Source organism: Scyliorhinus canicula, chromosome 11 (assembly GCF_902713615.1).
Source record: "Scyliorhinus canicula chromosome 11, sScyCan1.1, whole genome shotgun sequence".
NCBI lineage: Eukaryota > Metazoa > Chordata > Chondrichthyes > Carcharhiniformes > Scyliorhinidae > Scyliorhinus > Scyliorhinus canicula.
Window position 1 is genome coordinate 90,852,460 of NC_052156.1, and position 17,106 is coordinate 90,869,565.

The 17,106-nt window shown below is 43.6% G+C and overlaps 1 protein-coding gene across 1 annotated transcript in view; it reads right to left on the minus strand.

Moving 5' to 3' along the window:
- The window catches only part of ip6k1 (inositol hexakisphosphate kinase 1), a 99,636-nt gene extending 89,609 nt beyond the window's left edge, over positions 1-10,027 (minus strand). Inside the window, 1 exon segment of the mRNA XM_038810841.1 lies at positions 9,870-10,027. The gene's annotated coding sequence lies outside the window, so the exon portion shown is untranslated.
- Positions 10,028-17,106: the final 7,079 nt, after the last annotated feature.

Genomic DNA, 17,106 nt, shown 5'->3' on the forward strand with positions numbered 1-17,106 from the left:
TGAAAAGTACCTGGCTAGTTTGCTGTGAGCTGTTTGAAAGGAAAAGCCAGTTTTGAGCAAAAGAGCTTGGGTCAGTGTTTGCAGTGAGCTGGATCTGCCGTGATCTCTGCCAGGAAAGATTATCTCTGAATCATTTGGGTGATTTAAACTCATAATAGTAATGTCTTTAACCTGGTGTGTTTCTGTTTAAAGGTGTTAAGTCTTTTGGAGGCTTGAAGGAACATTTTGAGGGATTATTTATAGAACATAGAACATAGAACAGTACAGCACAGAACAGGCCCTTCGGCCCTCGATGTTGTGCCGAGCAATGATCACCCCACTTAAACCCACGTAACCCGTATACCCAACAATCCCCCCATTAACCTTACACTACGGGCAATTTAGCATGGCCAATCCACCTAACCCGCACATCTTTGGACTGTGGGAGGAAACCGGAGCACCCGGAGGAAACCCACGCACACACGGGGAGGACGTGCAGACTCCACACAGACAGTGACCCAGCCGGGAATCGAACCTGGGACCCTGGAGCTGTGAAGCATTGATGCTAACCACCATGCTACCGTGAGGCCCCGCCTGGGTGTTAAGGGATCCAATGTTTATTTAAAAGGGTTAAATTGAATTCATGGAATAAACATTGTTTTGTGTTTAAAAACCCACGTGTCCATAATTGTACTACCACACCTGGGTAACAAGCAGTGTGCTTCAAAAGCAACAATTCATTAAAAGGGAGAGGTTGATACATTTTGGGGTTCGGAAACCGCCACTCCCATAACAAGAGCTATACAAAGGCCACTTATGTTTAATAAGCCAGAATGACCAGACAGATAGATTATCTCCAACGACAAAGCAACCTTCCTTTCAATTCCTAAAGGCAGAGATATTTACCAGTTGCTGGAATCCAGGTGATGAATACAAGACTTTTGTTAAAGATAGTGGATAGGCGAGTGTCATAGGCTTGGGGAACAAGTATTAGCTTGCTGAATTTCATAGTCTCAGTCTGCTTTGCCATCTGAGTAGTAGCCTTGAACATCTAGTCTCATCTACATTCCTGTTGGCAGTTTGTGCCATTGACTCTTAAGACTGATTCATCTCTGCTTGCCTAGCTCATTGTGCGAAGCCAACATCGCCGGAAAGCGAAATCTATCACACAGGTTTTCAGTACACTGACCTCCGTAAAGGATATTTCCAAATTGGACTTTGATTCTGCACTCTGGAACACAAATGAAACAATGTTTCTTTTCTCTGTGGTCTCTGTACTGTAAATTTTTATTTTCTCTATCCATCTCTAGCGTGATGTGGAGATGCCAGCGCTGGACTGGGGTGGGCACAGAAAGAATGTTGTAAGACTTCTTACTTTGATCATCTCTTTATCTGAAGGCGAGGGGGACATTATGAAGCCCTTTTCATGTTTTGTGTGCAAGTAAACTATCCCTTTGAGTTCATCCAATCTAGAGTTTTCTGTGGGGTTAGCAGAAAAATAGATCAAACCAAAACTATGTGGTCGGAAAAGATGTCACCGCTTCTAAAGAGGGAAACAAACCATAACACTTTTCTGTTTAGAGGGGTAGTAAAAGGAGAAATTTGTGTTGTTTAAATTAAGTCCCCTTCCTGTTCATAACAAAGTATATAAACCATTTTTAATTTCATTTGTACAATTCTGTTCCAACCATCAGTGTTGTCTTTTCACTTGCTCCACTTTATCATAAACCACCTTCTGTAATTTGGTATTTGAAAGTAGGACTATCCAGAGTGTCTCCACTGTAACTGACTTTGTAAGCAAATATCAACGATAACCCACTACCATCGGACCGGCCAAACTACTCTGAATTATGAATAACCCACGTGTCAAATATCAGGTCAGGAGTTATTACATTCCCCACACCTGGAGTTACATGACAGGTATTAATGATGTAAACTTGATCATATTTGTTGAATATTCATGTTGAATTGTTAGCAGCCAGTCGAACAGTCACCTCACACTGGACAAGTTCACTGTCTATACATACCCAGCCTTTGTTACTACAATCAGAAGCACTTCTCAACTTGTTATGCTGCAGTTCCAAGGAAAACACCATAACCTTTCCTAAACATTCATGTTAAAAAGAAACCCCACACAAACAAATGTTGAACCAGCGCCAGGATTTAAATAAATTAAAATGGCAGACGCCAACATTTTTTGGACTACATTCATGAGAATTTTGAAAAATATCTCATAGTTCAATTACAGAAGCAAAATCTTGTGGATGCTGGAAATTTGAAATAAAAACAGAAATGACTGGAAACAATCAGCAGAACTTAGGTGGATTGGCCATGATAAATTGCCCGTAGTGTCCTAAAAAGTAAGGTTATGGGGGGGGATTGTTGGGTTACGGGTATAGGTTGGATACGTGGGCTTGAGTAGGGTGATCATTGCTCGGCACAACATCGAGGGCCGAAGGGCCTGTTCTGTGCTGTACTGTTCTATGTTCTAACTGGCATCTGTGGAAACAGAAGTAGTTATTGTTTCAGGTCAATGATCCTTCATCAGGTCTTACATCAATTACAGATTATTTTTTTCCACAGTTGGATTGTATCTGGAAAGAGCACTGAGGTGTGCAACATTAGACCAAACTGTGGGTTACAGTGGATAAAAATTAAAAATGCAACTCAGCAATCTCCCGGAGGACAATAGGATGCTCTCCACTTTGAGAGACCGCTGACTGGTGGTGATTTATTTTTAATTTAGAGTACCCAATTGATTTTTTTCATCAATTAAGGGGCAGTTAGTGTGGCCAATCTACCTACATTGCACATCTTTCGGTTTGTGGGGTGCGAGACCCACGTAGACACAGGGAGAATTTGCAAACTCCACACCGTCAGCGACCCAGGGCTGGGATCGAACCCGTGTCCTCGGCGCCATGAGGCAGACTGGTGGTGGTTTAACCTGGGGGTCACCACACCTCAGGCGAGGGACAAGGTTGAGAAGGGGCCTTCATGGTAACGTCAGCCAGTGCAGAAATTGAACCTACATTGTTGGCTTCACTCCACATCACAAACCAGCCATCCAGTCAACTGAGCTAAGATTGGGAGATTTTAACCAGCATACAGACTGGGCAACAGATAGGACGTCAGATGGGGAACAGACCTACTGAATTGAATTGAGATAATTTTCTAGATCAGCCAGTCTTGAGCTCAAAGCAGCAATACTTCATTTTAGACAGTCGTTGGCATTACAGAACTTGAATCTTGTTGAAAAGAGACATGTTGCATTCATCAGGAAAATGCAAGACTGACAACTTTCAAACAATCACAACAGTCGAAAAGGGTGCTGATTGGTTGGCAAACGCACTCTGATTGGCCACGATGTAGCCATGGAGAAAGCTTTAGGCCCCCGAAAGTGCAATTGCAAAAACCTATTCCTTTTGTTTGCAGAGAACAATTCCTACGTATGCATAATGTCACTTCCAGCAAGCATATATGAGCCGCGTTATGAACTCAAGTCATTATCTTAAATTGGTTGTTAGAGCAGCTACTGATGCACCCAGGGTTGTTCATAAAGTTCAACCAAACCGGCAAATTACCCTGGAAAGGCGAAGTATCTCAAAATGTAAATGAGAGGTCATAATCTCAGGATAAAGAGGTAGCAAATTTACAACAGAGTGGATGAGAAACTACTTCTCCCAAAGAGTTGTGAAGCTGTGGAATTCGCCACACCAGAGTGCGGTAGATGCTGGGACAGAGAGTAAATTTGAGGAGTTAGACAGATTTTTAATTAGTAATGGCTGAAAGGTTACAGAGAACAGGCATAACGGTGGAGTTGAAGCTATGATGAGATAAATAATGATAGTTTTGAACTGTGAAGCAGGCTCGGGAGGCTAAATTGCCCACTCCTGCTCCTAGCTCTTATGCTCGAAAGAACCATTCTGTCAAATTCACTTTCCAACTATTGGTCTGTAGCGCTGTAGATAACAGAATGTTAAACACAAATCTGGTGTTCTTGATTAATAAGGAGATCAGGGGTTATAGGGAGAAGGCAAGAGAATGGGGGTGAGGAACACATCAGCCTTGATCAAATGGCAGAGCAGACTCGATGGGCTGAATTATCTAATTCTGCTCCAATATCTTATGGTATTGTGGTCGAACAGGACAATCTCCCAGCCAATGCAACAATCCTAACAGGATATGCAAGTATTTCATGCTATACAGTAGTTACGCAAGTGGTGTTTTCCAGTCGCAGGAAGTCCAAAAAATGTTTTGCCTACCACACAATTGAGCAATGTCGTCTATGAATTTCAGTGTCGATGTGATGCCAAGTAAGTAGGCCCCAAGTCCCAGGCTGATTGTAATAGGCAGATACAGACCCTATTCAACCAGCCATGCTTGCAAAACCCAAAACACATTTACTGTTAGATGATGATATGATCGGGCAGTACTTGCTGAACAAACCAGAGTGCGCTAACAACTACACTAACAACAAATCTAAGATTTAAGTCAAGCGTGTAACGTGGTTCATTTACTCTCGTGAGCAGTGACATGTATTCATACTCAGGCACATGCAACAAGAAAAGTTGAAGCTGTCCCTTTTTTGAATTACCAGGAGTTTGGGAAACCTATAGCCCCCTTATTCCTTCCTCCATGGCAACTACTCATGCAATCAGAGTTGGTTTATCAACAATCAGCACCCAAACCCTAAATTGGTTTGAACATGGAGATTTGGCAATCTTGTCTTTGCCCCGATGAGTGTAATAATAATAATACACTGTAATAATCTTTATTAGTCTCACAAGAAAGCCAAAAAGCTTTGAAACACTTTAAAAAAAATAAATTTTGAGTAACCAATTCATCTCTTCTCAAGTAAGGGGCAATTTAGTGTCGCCAATCCACCTAGCTTGCACGTCTTTTTTTGGGTTGTGGAGATGAAACCCACGCACACATGGGGAGAATGTGCAAACTCTACATGGACAGTGATCCAGAGCCGGGATCGAACCTGGGACCTCCGCGCCGTGAGGCCGCAGTGCTAACCCACTGCGCCACCATAAGCTTCGAAACATCTCTCTCGTTTGAGCAAAACTCAAATTTAACTAGCCAAAAAAATGGGCGATGTGGTCTGATGGAAACAGGGGGAAGTCATTCGATCCACCGTGCCTGTTATGCCTGTGCACTATAAAGAAAACAATGACGATGAAATGACAAAGCTCACAATCAGATGTGAAGGAGATTGGGGGGGGGGTTGCATTTACAGACAAATGTAATGGAGTAACAAAGACTAACCAATGGAGAACGAATCGTTGGGATAGGGAGCAATTGCTAGTTGATAAATTTGTAGATGAACAATAAATCTGCATAAAAAGAGTAATTATATTACAACGTCATTCTTCCTACAAAAGAAAAGCCATAATTCTAGGGCGATGCAACCAGAGTTTTAATGTCCAGCATGAAAAATGGACGAGTGAAGAATAGGTTTTTAGAAAATTCATTCATGGGGTGTGCGTTTCGCTGGCTAGGCCAGCATTTAGTGCCCATTCTTTTTTTTTAAAATTTAGAGTACCCAATTAATTTTTCCCAATTAAGGGGCAATTTGGCGTGTTCAATCCACCTACCCCGCACATCTTTGGGTTATGGGAGCAAAACTCACGCAAACACGGGGAGAATGTGCAAACTCCACACGGACAGTGACTCAGAGCCGGGATCGAATCTGGGACCTCGGCACCGTGAGACTGCAGTGCTACCACTGCGCCACCCTTTTAGTGCCCATTCTTAATTTCCCTCAAGGTGATGAGCTGCCTTCTTGAACAGCTGCAGTCCACTTGGTGTAGGCACACCTACAGTGCTGTTATGGACAGAGTTTCAGAATTCTGATCCAGTGACAGTTTAGCAATGGCGATATATTTCCAAGATAGGATTGTAAGTGGTTGGAGGGAACCTTCCAGGTGGTGGTTTTCCCAGGTATCTGCTGCCTGTCCTTTAGATTGTTATGGGTGTTGCCTAAACAGCCTTGGTGAGTCCCTGCAATGCATCTTGGAGATGGGACATACTGCTGTTACTATTAGTCAGTGGTGGAGGGAGTGAATGTTTGCGGTTGAGGTGCCAATAAAGCAGAGCTTTGTCCTGGATGGCGTTGTGGTAAAGAGTGCTGTCAGAGCTGCACTCATCCAGGCAAGTGGGGAGTATTCCATTACACTTATGACTTGTGCCTTGTAAATTGTGGACAGGCTTTGGGGAGTTGGAGGGGAGTTACTTGCCACAGGATTCCCAGCCTCTGACCTGCTCTTATAGCCACTGTATCTAGATGGCTAGTCCAGTTAAGTTTCTTGTAATGGTAATCCTCCAGGATGGTGATGGATTCGGTGATAGTAATGTCATTGATTGTGAAGGGAGTGATGGCTTGGTTCTCGCTTGGTGATGGTCCTAGCACTTATTTGGCGCAAAGATATACTTGCCACTTGTCGGCCTAAGCCTGGATATTGTCCAGGTCTTGTTACATTTGTACATAGACGGTTTCAGCTTCTGAAGAGTCACAAACGGTGCTGAACATGAGGTAATCATCAGCAAATACCTCTGCTTCTGATCTTATAACGGAAGGTCATTGAGGAAGCAGCTGAAGATGGTTGGGCCGAGGACACTACCCTGAAGAGCTCCTGCAGTGATGTCCTGGAGCTGAGATGACTGATCAAAAACCATAACTATCTTCCTTTGTGCCATGTATGATTCCAACTGGCAGAGAGTTTCCCCCGATTCCCATTGACTCCAGTTTGCTAGGGTTCCTTGATGCCACACGCAGTTAAATACTATTCGGGGCAATCACTCATCTCATCTCTGGAGTCACCTCTGGAATGCAGCTCTTTTGTCCATACTTGAATCAAGGCTGTAATGAGGTCAGGAGCTGAGTGGCCTTGGCAGAACCCAAATTGAGTGTCAGTGAACAGGTTATTGCAAAGTTGGAGTGCTGCTTGATAGCATCGATGACCCCGGCATCATTTTTCACTGATGATTGAGAGTAGACTGATGAGGCGGTAATTGGCCGGGTTGGATTTGACCTGCTTTGTATGTACGGAACATACCTGAGCAATTTTCCACACTGCTGGGTAGATGCCAGTGTGGGAACAAAGCGATAGAGGGGATTAAGAAAAGCGACAACAGGGGACAAAGAAAATATGAGTGCAGAGATCATTTTAAAAAGCTTTCATATAACATTAGGTTTTGTAGACCCATTCATAACAGTCTGGCAATGATAAAGAGTTCAAGAATTCTTATTTTGCATTTGAGATAAGTAAAGGAAAATCTTCTTGAAGAAAATTTTAGGAAAGAGGCAAAGCAAATCTCCAGGCCCAGATGGTTTATTTGAAAGTTTGCTGAACGTCGAGATAATGCCAGATCATAGAATGATTGGAAACCTTTTGCTTATTTAAAAAATGAAGGGATAAACTAAGAACTCCCAGGCTCGTGAGTTTAACTCTGAAAGCGTTAACATTTCTAATCTGTCAGAGATAGAAGAAGTAAGTGGAAAACTACTTCAAGAATTGGTTGAGGACCTGTGAAAAGTAGGCCGTGTCTGGGTGAACCGCAGGCAACATTTTGACAAAAATCACTAATGTGGGGAATACAGAAGACATAATAAATGTTATGTACACTGAATTTCAGAAAACATACGGTTCCCCGCCTATTCCTTGGATTTAGGAATGCGGAGAAGTGCGCCTGAGTTTGTAAGTATGTGACTGTAAAAGGTAGTGGGAGTGATGAAGAAAACAGGGGCTTTTCACAGTAACTTCATTGCAGTGTTAATGTAAGCCCTACTTGTGACAATAAAGATTATTATAAAATTGCAGAAGAAATGTACTAAAGCTTTTTTTGCAGTTAAATGCTATTCGGGGCAATCACTCATCTAATCTCTGGAGCCACCTCTGGAATGCAGCTCTTTTGCCCATACTTGAATTAAGGCTGTAATGAGGTCAGGAGCTGAGTGGCCTCGGATTTTTTTAGATTTTTAATCCATTGGGCAGGGCATGGTCAAGATCACAGCGGAAACAAACAACATGGCAAATCAAATAGATACCACCATCCGTGAAATTTAAAAAGGGAAGGTGTTTGAGATGGAAGAGTTATTTTTAAAGCCAATATAATTTATCCGAACACTTAATTCCAGTTGTCCCCAGATTCCAATGTCCTCTCAATATAGATTATCCATAAAACAGCACGAGTACATTCAGGTGCTTAAATTACATAAATGTTTTCCAGAAGTGGTGTGTGAGATTCTTACAATAACATTACAGTCTCTATCAGTGCCAGGCATTTGCCAGCAAATAGGTACCAGCCATGGTTCAGGTGGTACCACTCTCCCCCAAGTCAGAGTGGTAGCGTTGTAATGTTGAACTAGCAATTCAGAGGCCCAAGCTAATGCTCTGGGGATATGGATTCAAATCCCACACCAGTTGGTGGGATTTGAATTAAATTAAGAAAATTCTGGAATATAAAGTTAGTCTTAGTAATGGTGACCATAAAACTATCATTCAATTGTTGTCAAGACCCATATGGTTCACTGACGTCCTTTCTTCCTTTTAGGGAGGAAATCTGCCACCTTTTCCTGCTCTGGCCTACATGTGGCTCCAAACCCACAGTAATGTGGCTGACGTAATTGTCCTCTGAAATGTTCGGATCAAGGACAATTAGGGGGGGGGGTGCAACAAACGTTGGCTTTGCCAGCGATAACGTTGGCTTTGCCAGCGATGTCACATCCCATGAAATTTTTTTTTTTTAAATGCATGTTTTAGTCTCATTTCACAGCTGAAGCACATAATCTCGGCTTAATCAATACAGTACTAAAGAAGCAGCTGCAGTTGGAAGTGTTAGACTTTCAAATGAGATGTTAATCTGAAATCTCTCTTCTGCCCTCTCTCAGGTGGATGAAAAAGATTGTTTGGCCATTTTTTAAAGAATGGGAAGTTCTTTTGGCCAACATTGCTTTTGCACATACCACATTTTATCAATTATTGAGCGCCTTGAGCCATCCTAAGATTGTAAAATTTGTTACAGAAATCTAAGTAGTTATTTATTCTATCAGCAGTTTTCTTCGAAAGGACTGGGTCTGGTCGCCTGCAGCACTTGGTGTAAATATACCTTGATTTGTAGCTCTGTATGCAGAGCAGTCGATAAGAAAATACCACAATTTTCAACACATTTATGAATATTTTGAGCAGAAAAACAAACAGCATTTAGATTCGGGCAGCACGGTAGCATGGTGGTTGGCACAAATGCTTCACAGCTCCAGGGTCCCAGGTTCGATTCCCGGCTGGGTCACTGTCTGTGCGGAGTCTGCACGTCCTCCCCATGTGTGCGTGGGTTTCCTCCGGGTGCTCCGGTTTCCTCCCACAGTCCAAAGATGTGCGGGTTAGGTGGATTGGCCATGATAAATTGCCCGTAGTGTCCTAAAAAAATTCAGGTTAAGGGTGTGGTGGGGGGGGGGGGGGTTGTTGGGTTACGGGTATAGGGTGGATACGTGGGTTTGAGTAGGGTGATCATTGCTCGGCACAACATCGAGGGCCGAAGGGCCTGTTCTGTGCTGTACTGTTCTAAATTCTAAATAAATAGATCTTAAAAATTACCTATAACAAATTGTGCAACCCAGAAAATTAGAAAAGCTGCCTATATTTCAAATGTTGTTACTCACAAAAACTATATTTATACTGGCACTGTCTGCTTTTAAGCAAAAGGATCTGCTGTTGAATGTACTGAAAAACATCAGTGCTGCTAACAATCTCACAGAAGCTCTTTGAACCCAAGAAAACTACAAACAATTTCATGCTCCGAGAGTCACTGAAAGTTTGGCCTCCATAATAGTCACAAAATAGTTTGTTTTCTCACAGGATCACTACGGTCACATTCAGTCTACTTACTTGTAACTCACTCAGACCAAGAAATTGCTGGCAGATTGGAGCCCTCAATCAGCCAACTAAAGACTGCTTCCCACACACTTCTTTCACGCGTCTGTGAAACTGCAAGGGCATACGATGCCAGCATGATCTTCTTTCCCACAATGACATGCATGTCAGTCATTAGCACATTGCAAAGCACCCGCCCTCTTTGCTGATTACACACATCCAGCACTTGAAAACAAACGAGTAATTAGATCAGAGAAGGGAAGCCTATCGAATCAGCAGTGTGGTTTGAAAGAGCACAAAGGTGACCCAGATAAGAGGCTTTATTGCTATAACAAACCAGTTGCTGGGGATTAAGTGCTTTGCTGCAAAAGCTCTTCACGCTTAAACTTTTCCACAGCTGCTGACTTTCTCTCTTGCTGCTGTCCACTCACTTTTCTCATGAAACTTCAGTTGCTGGTTAATGAATTACGGGTTGAAGTATCCTCCAACCTAGAAAATTGGGTTGGAGGAAAGCAGCCCTTTGACTCAATTGATCACAACTTTGGGGCAATATCAATCCTACTATCTTCACACCACAGCAGTTGAAAAACCATAACAAATAAGACTGTACTTTTTAAAGGTGTGTGCTGTTTTTAATCACGAACTCAATCTCAGAACATTTATTTTCTGAAGTGTAGTCAATGCCATAAAGTAGGAAACGACAATTTGCGCTGTTCTTCAAATTAGCCTTGTGTATGATCTTTGACACCCAAGGACAGGGGCCAACAGGGCTTCGGTTTAACATCTCATCTCTTTCACTGCAGTCTTCTCTCCAGACAGTGCTGAATTGTCAGCTGAGGTTTCATGCTGAAGTCTCTGGAGTGAAATCTGAACCCATCGAGCTGAGTCTTACAATTGAGCTACTGCCGACACCTTAAAAATTAAGAGGGTCAGTACTTCACCAAAATAAAAAGTGGAGACGTGAACTTAAAAAAGGAAATTTGGAAAGCTAAGGGATTGCATGAAAAAGTTTGGGTGGGTAGAAGAAAGGAAAACCCAAAGGGTTTTAAAAAATATATCAAGAGCAAGAGAATAACTAGGGAAAGAGTAGGGCCAATTGGAGACCATACAGGTAGTGTGGGGGGACCCGGAAGACGTGGGTACAAGTCCTTATTCAATAGATTGTTTTGGTCTTCACAATGGAAGAAGGATGATGCAAGTACAGACTAAGGGTGGAAGATTGTGAAATATTAGAGAAAAGTAAGATAGTGAGAGAAGGTACCAGCAGGTTTAGTAGCCTGAAAGTGGATAAATCCGCAGGCCCAGATAAGATGTATCCCAAACTGCTGAAAAAGACAAGGGAGAAGGGATACCACGAGGTCATTTTCAAATAACTGACAGCCATTTTCAAATCCCCTCTGGTCACAGGTAAGGTGCCAGAGAACAAGACGACTGCTAACATTGCCCCATTATTAAAAAGGGGAGGTAGGGATAGACCAGGAAATTATAAGCCAGTCAGTCTAATCATGGTAGTGGGAGAGTTCCTGGAAAGAATCTTATCTATGTCAACCGTTGCTGCTTAAAAGGAAAACAGACCCAACTTATCCAATCTTTCCTCAGCTCAGACACTCCAGCCCATGCAGCATCCTGGTAAATCTCCTCTGCATCCTCTCCAGTGCAATCACATTCTTCCTATAATGTGGTGACAGGAACTGCACGCAGTATTCCAGTTGTGACCTAACCAGCATTTTATGCAGTTCCAGCATGACCTCCCTGCTCTTGTATTCGATGCCTTGGCATAAAAGCAAGTATCCCAAATGCCTTCTTAACCACCTTATCCACCCGCCCTGCCAACTTCAGGGATCTGTGATATATATACTCCCAAGGCCCCTCTGATCGTCAGTACTTTCCATGGTCCTACCAATCATATAGTGTAATCTTTTGCCTCGTTATCCCTCCCAAATGCACACTTTTCCAGGTTGAATTCCATTTGACACTGCTCTGCCCACCTGACCAGTCCATTGATATTCTTCTGCAATCGACAGCTATCCTCACTATTTCTCACCCAACCAATGTTTCGGTCATCTGTGAACCTTTTGATTATACACCCTACAGTTAAGTCCAAATCATCATTGTACACCACAAATAGCAAGGGTTCGAGCACCGAGCCCTGCTGATCTCCACTGGAAACAGACTTCTAGTCACAGAAACATTCCTCGATAGTCACCCTCTGCTTTCTACCTCTCAGCTAATTTTAGATCCAATGTGTCTTGGGTCCCATTTACCCTTATTTTCCTGACCAGTCTGCCATGAGGGATCTTATTAAAAGCCTTGCTAAAGTCCATATAGACCACATCAAATGCATTACCCGTATCAACACTTGTTAGCTCCTCAAAAAATTCAATTAAATTTGTCAAACTCAACCTTCCATTAACAGATACATGCTGACTATTCCCGATTAATTTGTGTCTATCTAAGGGCAGATATATTCTGTCCATCAGCATAGGAAGGCCCTTTTTCCATTGGGAAATGGGTCATTACCAGGGATCATACATTTAAGGTAAGAGGTAGAAGGCCAAGAGAGGAGTTGAGACGAAACTATCACCCAGAGGGTGGTGGGTGTCTGGAACCCGCTGCCTGAAAGGCCAATGAAGTCAGATGCTCATGTAACATCAAGAAGTATTTAGATAGGAGAGGCAGTAGTGTGGACTAGTTGAACTCAATAATTTGAATTTAAAAAAAACTCTGGAATTAAAATATCTGGTGATGACCATGAAGCCATTGTCAATTGTCGTAAAAACCCATCTGGATGCCCTTTTACGAAAGGAAATCTGCCATCCGTACCTTGTCTGGCTTACATGTGACTCCAGACCCACAGCAATGTGGTTGACTCTTAACTGCCCCCTCAAGGGCAATTAGGGAAGGGCAATAAATGCTGCACAGCACAGATTCCAAGCCCACGTCGCATGAACAAATAAAAAATGACTTGTGCTGAGAAACCTCCAGGACAATGGGCCTAGTGCCAGAAAATGGGATTAGTGCAGTCGATCTTTGTTGACTGGCGTGAACACTTCTGTGCTGTAAACATATATGAATCAAAGATTTCTGTATTCCAACCAATTGCTACTAACAAAACCAGCTAGAGAACCAAAGTATGCTACCGAATGTTCAATTTCCCTGTAAGTGTAACTTCAATCTTCCCAAACCGGTGACCAGGACAGATGACAAAAAGTGACCGAAGCAATTTCCCTGCAAGAGTGTAACTTCAATCTTCCCAAACCTGTGACCAGGATAGATGACAAAAAGTGACCGAAGCATGGCAGTAAAGTGGCAGGACTGGGTACAGTACTCAGAACCGCAGCAAGAGTTGAACAATATTGAGGCTTGGGCTGGTAAATGGCAAGGAAAATTGGCGCCACACAAGTGCCAGGAAATTATAACCACCAATGAGAGAGAATCTAACCATCTCCACTTAGCATTGAATAGCATCACCATAATTAAATTCCCCACCATCAACATCCTAAGGGGTTAACACTGACCAGAAACCGAACCAGACATATAAATACTGTGGGCAGAACAGGTCAGAGGCTGGAAACTATTCCTCCTCACTGGAATACTCTCCACTTGCCTGGACCAGTGCAGCTCCAGTAACACTCAACGTCCAACACCATCCAGGACACAGTAGACCACTTGACAGGTATCCCATTTACCACCTTAAACACTCACTCTCTTCAGTTCACCACCATTATATAGAGTGGCAGCAGAGTGCATCATCTACAAGATGTACTTCATCAACTTATCAAGGTTCGAATATATGAATTAGGAGTAGGCCACTCAGTCCGCTCTGCCATTCAATAAAATGATGGCTCATCTGATAGTAACTTCAACCGCACACTTCTGCCCATCACCGAGGAGCGAGGGGGCAAAAGTTTATCAATAATCAATCTACTTCTGCCGCATAAATATTCAAAGGCTCTTCCTCAACTACCTTTTGAGGAAGAGAATTGCAAAACCTCACAACCCTGAGCGAAATTGTATTTCCTAATGTGTATGAAATGGGTGACACCTTATTTTTAAAGAATAGCTCTTCATTCTATATTCTCCCATAGGTGGAAACATCCTTTCCAGTCATCCTTTGACTGCATCTTCCAAAACCGTGACTTCTATCACCTAGGACAAGCACAAGCAAATCCATCACCTGCAAGCTCTCCCACTGAGTCACTCATCATCCTGACTTGGAAATATATCACCATTTCTTCACTGTTGCTGGGTCAAAATCCTGGAAATCTTGCCCTAACAGCACTGTGGGTGTACCTATGCCACATGGACTGCAGCCCACCACCACCTTCTCAAGGGCAATTATCGATGGGCAACAATGCTGACCAGGCCAATGATGGCCACATTCGGTGAAAGAATATTTGAAAATCCCAATGTGGAAAATTGGGAATTCCTTTCAGTATATCTGGTTATTTCTGGCACCAGAAAGCTTTCAGACTGTCATAAAACCCAATTGGATTGCTGTCCTTGGCAAAACGTGTTACCCCTAGTAGGGGCTGGTCCTATGTGGCACTTAATTGTTGAGTTTTAATGCAAAAAAAAGGGTAATAACTGCAGGCTTTCCAGAGCCAACAAACACATATATATGTATATGATATAGATATAGACTATAGGTTTCTCTCAGTAGGCTAGACAGCTGGTTTGTGATGCAGAACAAGACCAGCAGCACAGATTCAAATCCTGTACTGGCTGAGGTTATTCATGAAGGCGCCGCCTTCTCAGCCTTGCCACCCACCCGAGGTGTGATGATCCTCAGGTTAGACCACCACCAGTCAGCTCTCCCCCTCAAAGGGGAAAGCAGTCTATGGCCATCTGGGACTATGGCAACTTTATGATACAGAACTACCTTCCCCGAAATACAAATGGGAGAAACCTGGCTCATAACATCACAATAGTGTGAGGGTGGGGTGCGAACCCTAATTACAGCATACCTAAAGATAACCCAATTTTCATCTGAATTGAGTCAACAGGCCATTAAATAAAAACTTCAAAGCATTTCACCAATTCCTTAACAAGAATCTAAGGAACATTTCAGAATCAGTGAACAAAATCTCAAATTTACAAATCTGTTAATCTTTCCTGGGGTTTGCACCTGGATACGGCAAGCATGTTCTCGAAGAGCAGGGTGATTGGTCGTGGTGGTCCCGATCTCAGCCACCAGCAGTTACTAGTATTTTTATTAGGAATGGTGCCCCTGCCGCCTTTTAAATGAGAAGGAAATGAGGGCGTGTGCAGTCTTCCGACCAGAAGCAGCATCAAGCAAGTCATGCCCCCTGCACGTACACTTGACATCAAGCACCCTGTACCTATATGCTTTTGTCGCCAAATCACAGGGGAAAGCTTCCTCACTTTCTAGTTGCTGGCAAGCAAGGCACGAGGACTGTGAAGATGAATCGTTTTCTTACAAGGAATGGCCAGGTGCACAAATAGGCAGTGTATCTATTGGATAGGATGTCACAATCAAATCTGGAGAGCACAGCTCAGGAGAATCCACAGTAGGACAGAGCAGTAGTAGTTTTAGCTCTGTAAAGTGCTCCAGGGCCTCTGGAGCCAACAAAAGAAGAAACTTAACTCAGGAACACAGATGTTTAAAGATGGTTTATTGAGGTATGGTTTTGTCAATTGTACCAATGCATGTGTTATCTGCAGGGAAGTACTGGCAAATGAGAGGAGAAAAGGGGCGGCACGGTGCCACAATTGTTAGCACTGCTACCTCACAACGCCAGGGATCTGGATTTAATTCTGGCCTTGGGTGACTGTATGGAGTTTGCATGTTCTCCCTGCATCTGCGTGGGTTTCCTCCCACTGTCCAAAGATGTGCAGGTTAGGTGGATTGACCATGCTAAATTGCCCTTTAGTGTCCAAAAGGTTAGGTGGGGTAATGTGGCATGGCCCAAGTAGAGTGCTCTTTCAAAGAGTCAGTGCACACTCGATGGGCCGAATGGCCCCCTTCTGCACTGTCGGGATTCTATGAAGTTTCAGATTTAGAAAAAGAAGTGGTAGTTGAAAATTTCATTGAGGTTGAGGCCCCAGTCAGTTATTAACATATAGCTGTCCTCAAATCAAAAGCGCTGCTGCACCTAACCTAATGGTAGCACATTAAAAACACAACAAAAGCCCACGAGGCTGTCAGAATTCTGCAGCAGCATCTCTCAGCAGTATCCAGTGGAGTATTACAAGCATTTTGTTGCTATTGCCCTTCATGAAAATCTCCATGCGAGGTTAGATTTTCTGTTGTCAAAGATAATATAATCTATAATCTTTATTATTGTGCCCAAGTATTCATCTCCTGGGTAAAACTCCTATACAGTGCTCCCATGGCGAGCGTACGGACAAACAACACCAACTCCCGATACTTCCAGCTGCACAGGGGCACCAGATAAGGATGCCCACTGTCCCCGCTGCTGCTTGCTCTAGCGATTGAACCACTAGCAATCGCGTTCAGAGCAGCAAAAAGTTGGAGGGGGATCCGAAGGGGCGGCAGAGAGCACAGAGTCTCACTCTGTGCAGATGACCTGCTCCTCTACATTTCGAACCCCCAAAGCAGCATGGACGGAATCATTGCACTCCTGAAAGAGTTTAGCGCCTTCTTGGGCTGCAAACTCAACACGAGCAAAAAAGTGAGATCTTCTCGGTACACCCACAAGTAGGGGGTGCAGCACTAACGGGACTGCCATTTAAACAGGCCCGGCACAAATTCCTGAACTTGGGGATCCAAATAGCCCATGACTGGAAAGGGATCCACAAATGGAACCTCACCAGTCTGATGGAGGAAATAAAAAAGGACCTGCAAAGATGGAACACACTCCCACTCTCCCTCACGGAGAGTTCAGACAATCAAAATGAACGTACTGCCCAGGTACCCCTTCCTACTTAGATCCATTCCGATCTACAACTACAAGGCCTTTTTCTTTTTTTAAATTTAAGATTTAAAAGGGGTGTGAGCCGAACCAAACCGACAATCCTACCACTGAGCGGCGACGGCCGAGCGAATAAGGGGATGGATCAAGAAGCCAGAAGCCGAGTGGGTGCGCGCGGAGGAGACCTCCTGCATGGGAACCTCCGTCCGGGCCCTCACCACGGCAGCACCACCATCCCCACCCAAAAAACACTCCAGGAGCCCGGTGGTGACAGCCACCCTCCAATCCTAGAACCAACTACGGCAACAATTTGGCCTGACCAAAATGTCGGACAAAGCTCCCATCTGCAACAACCA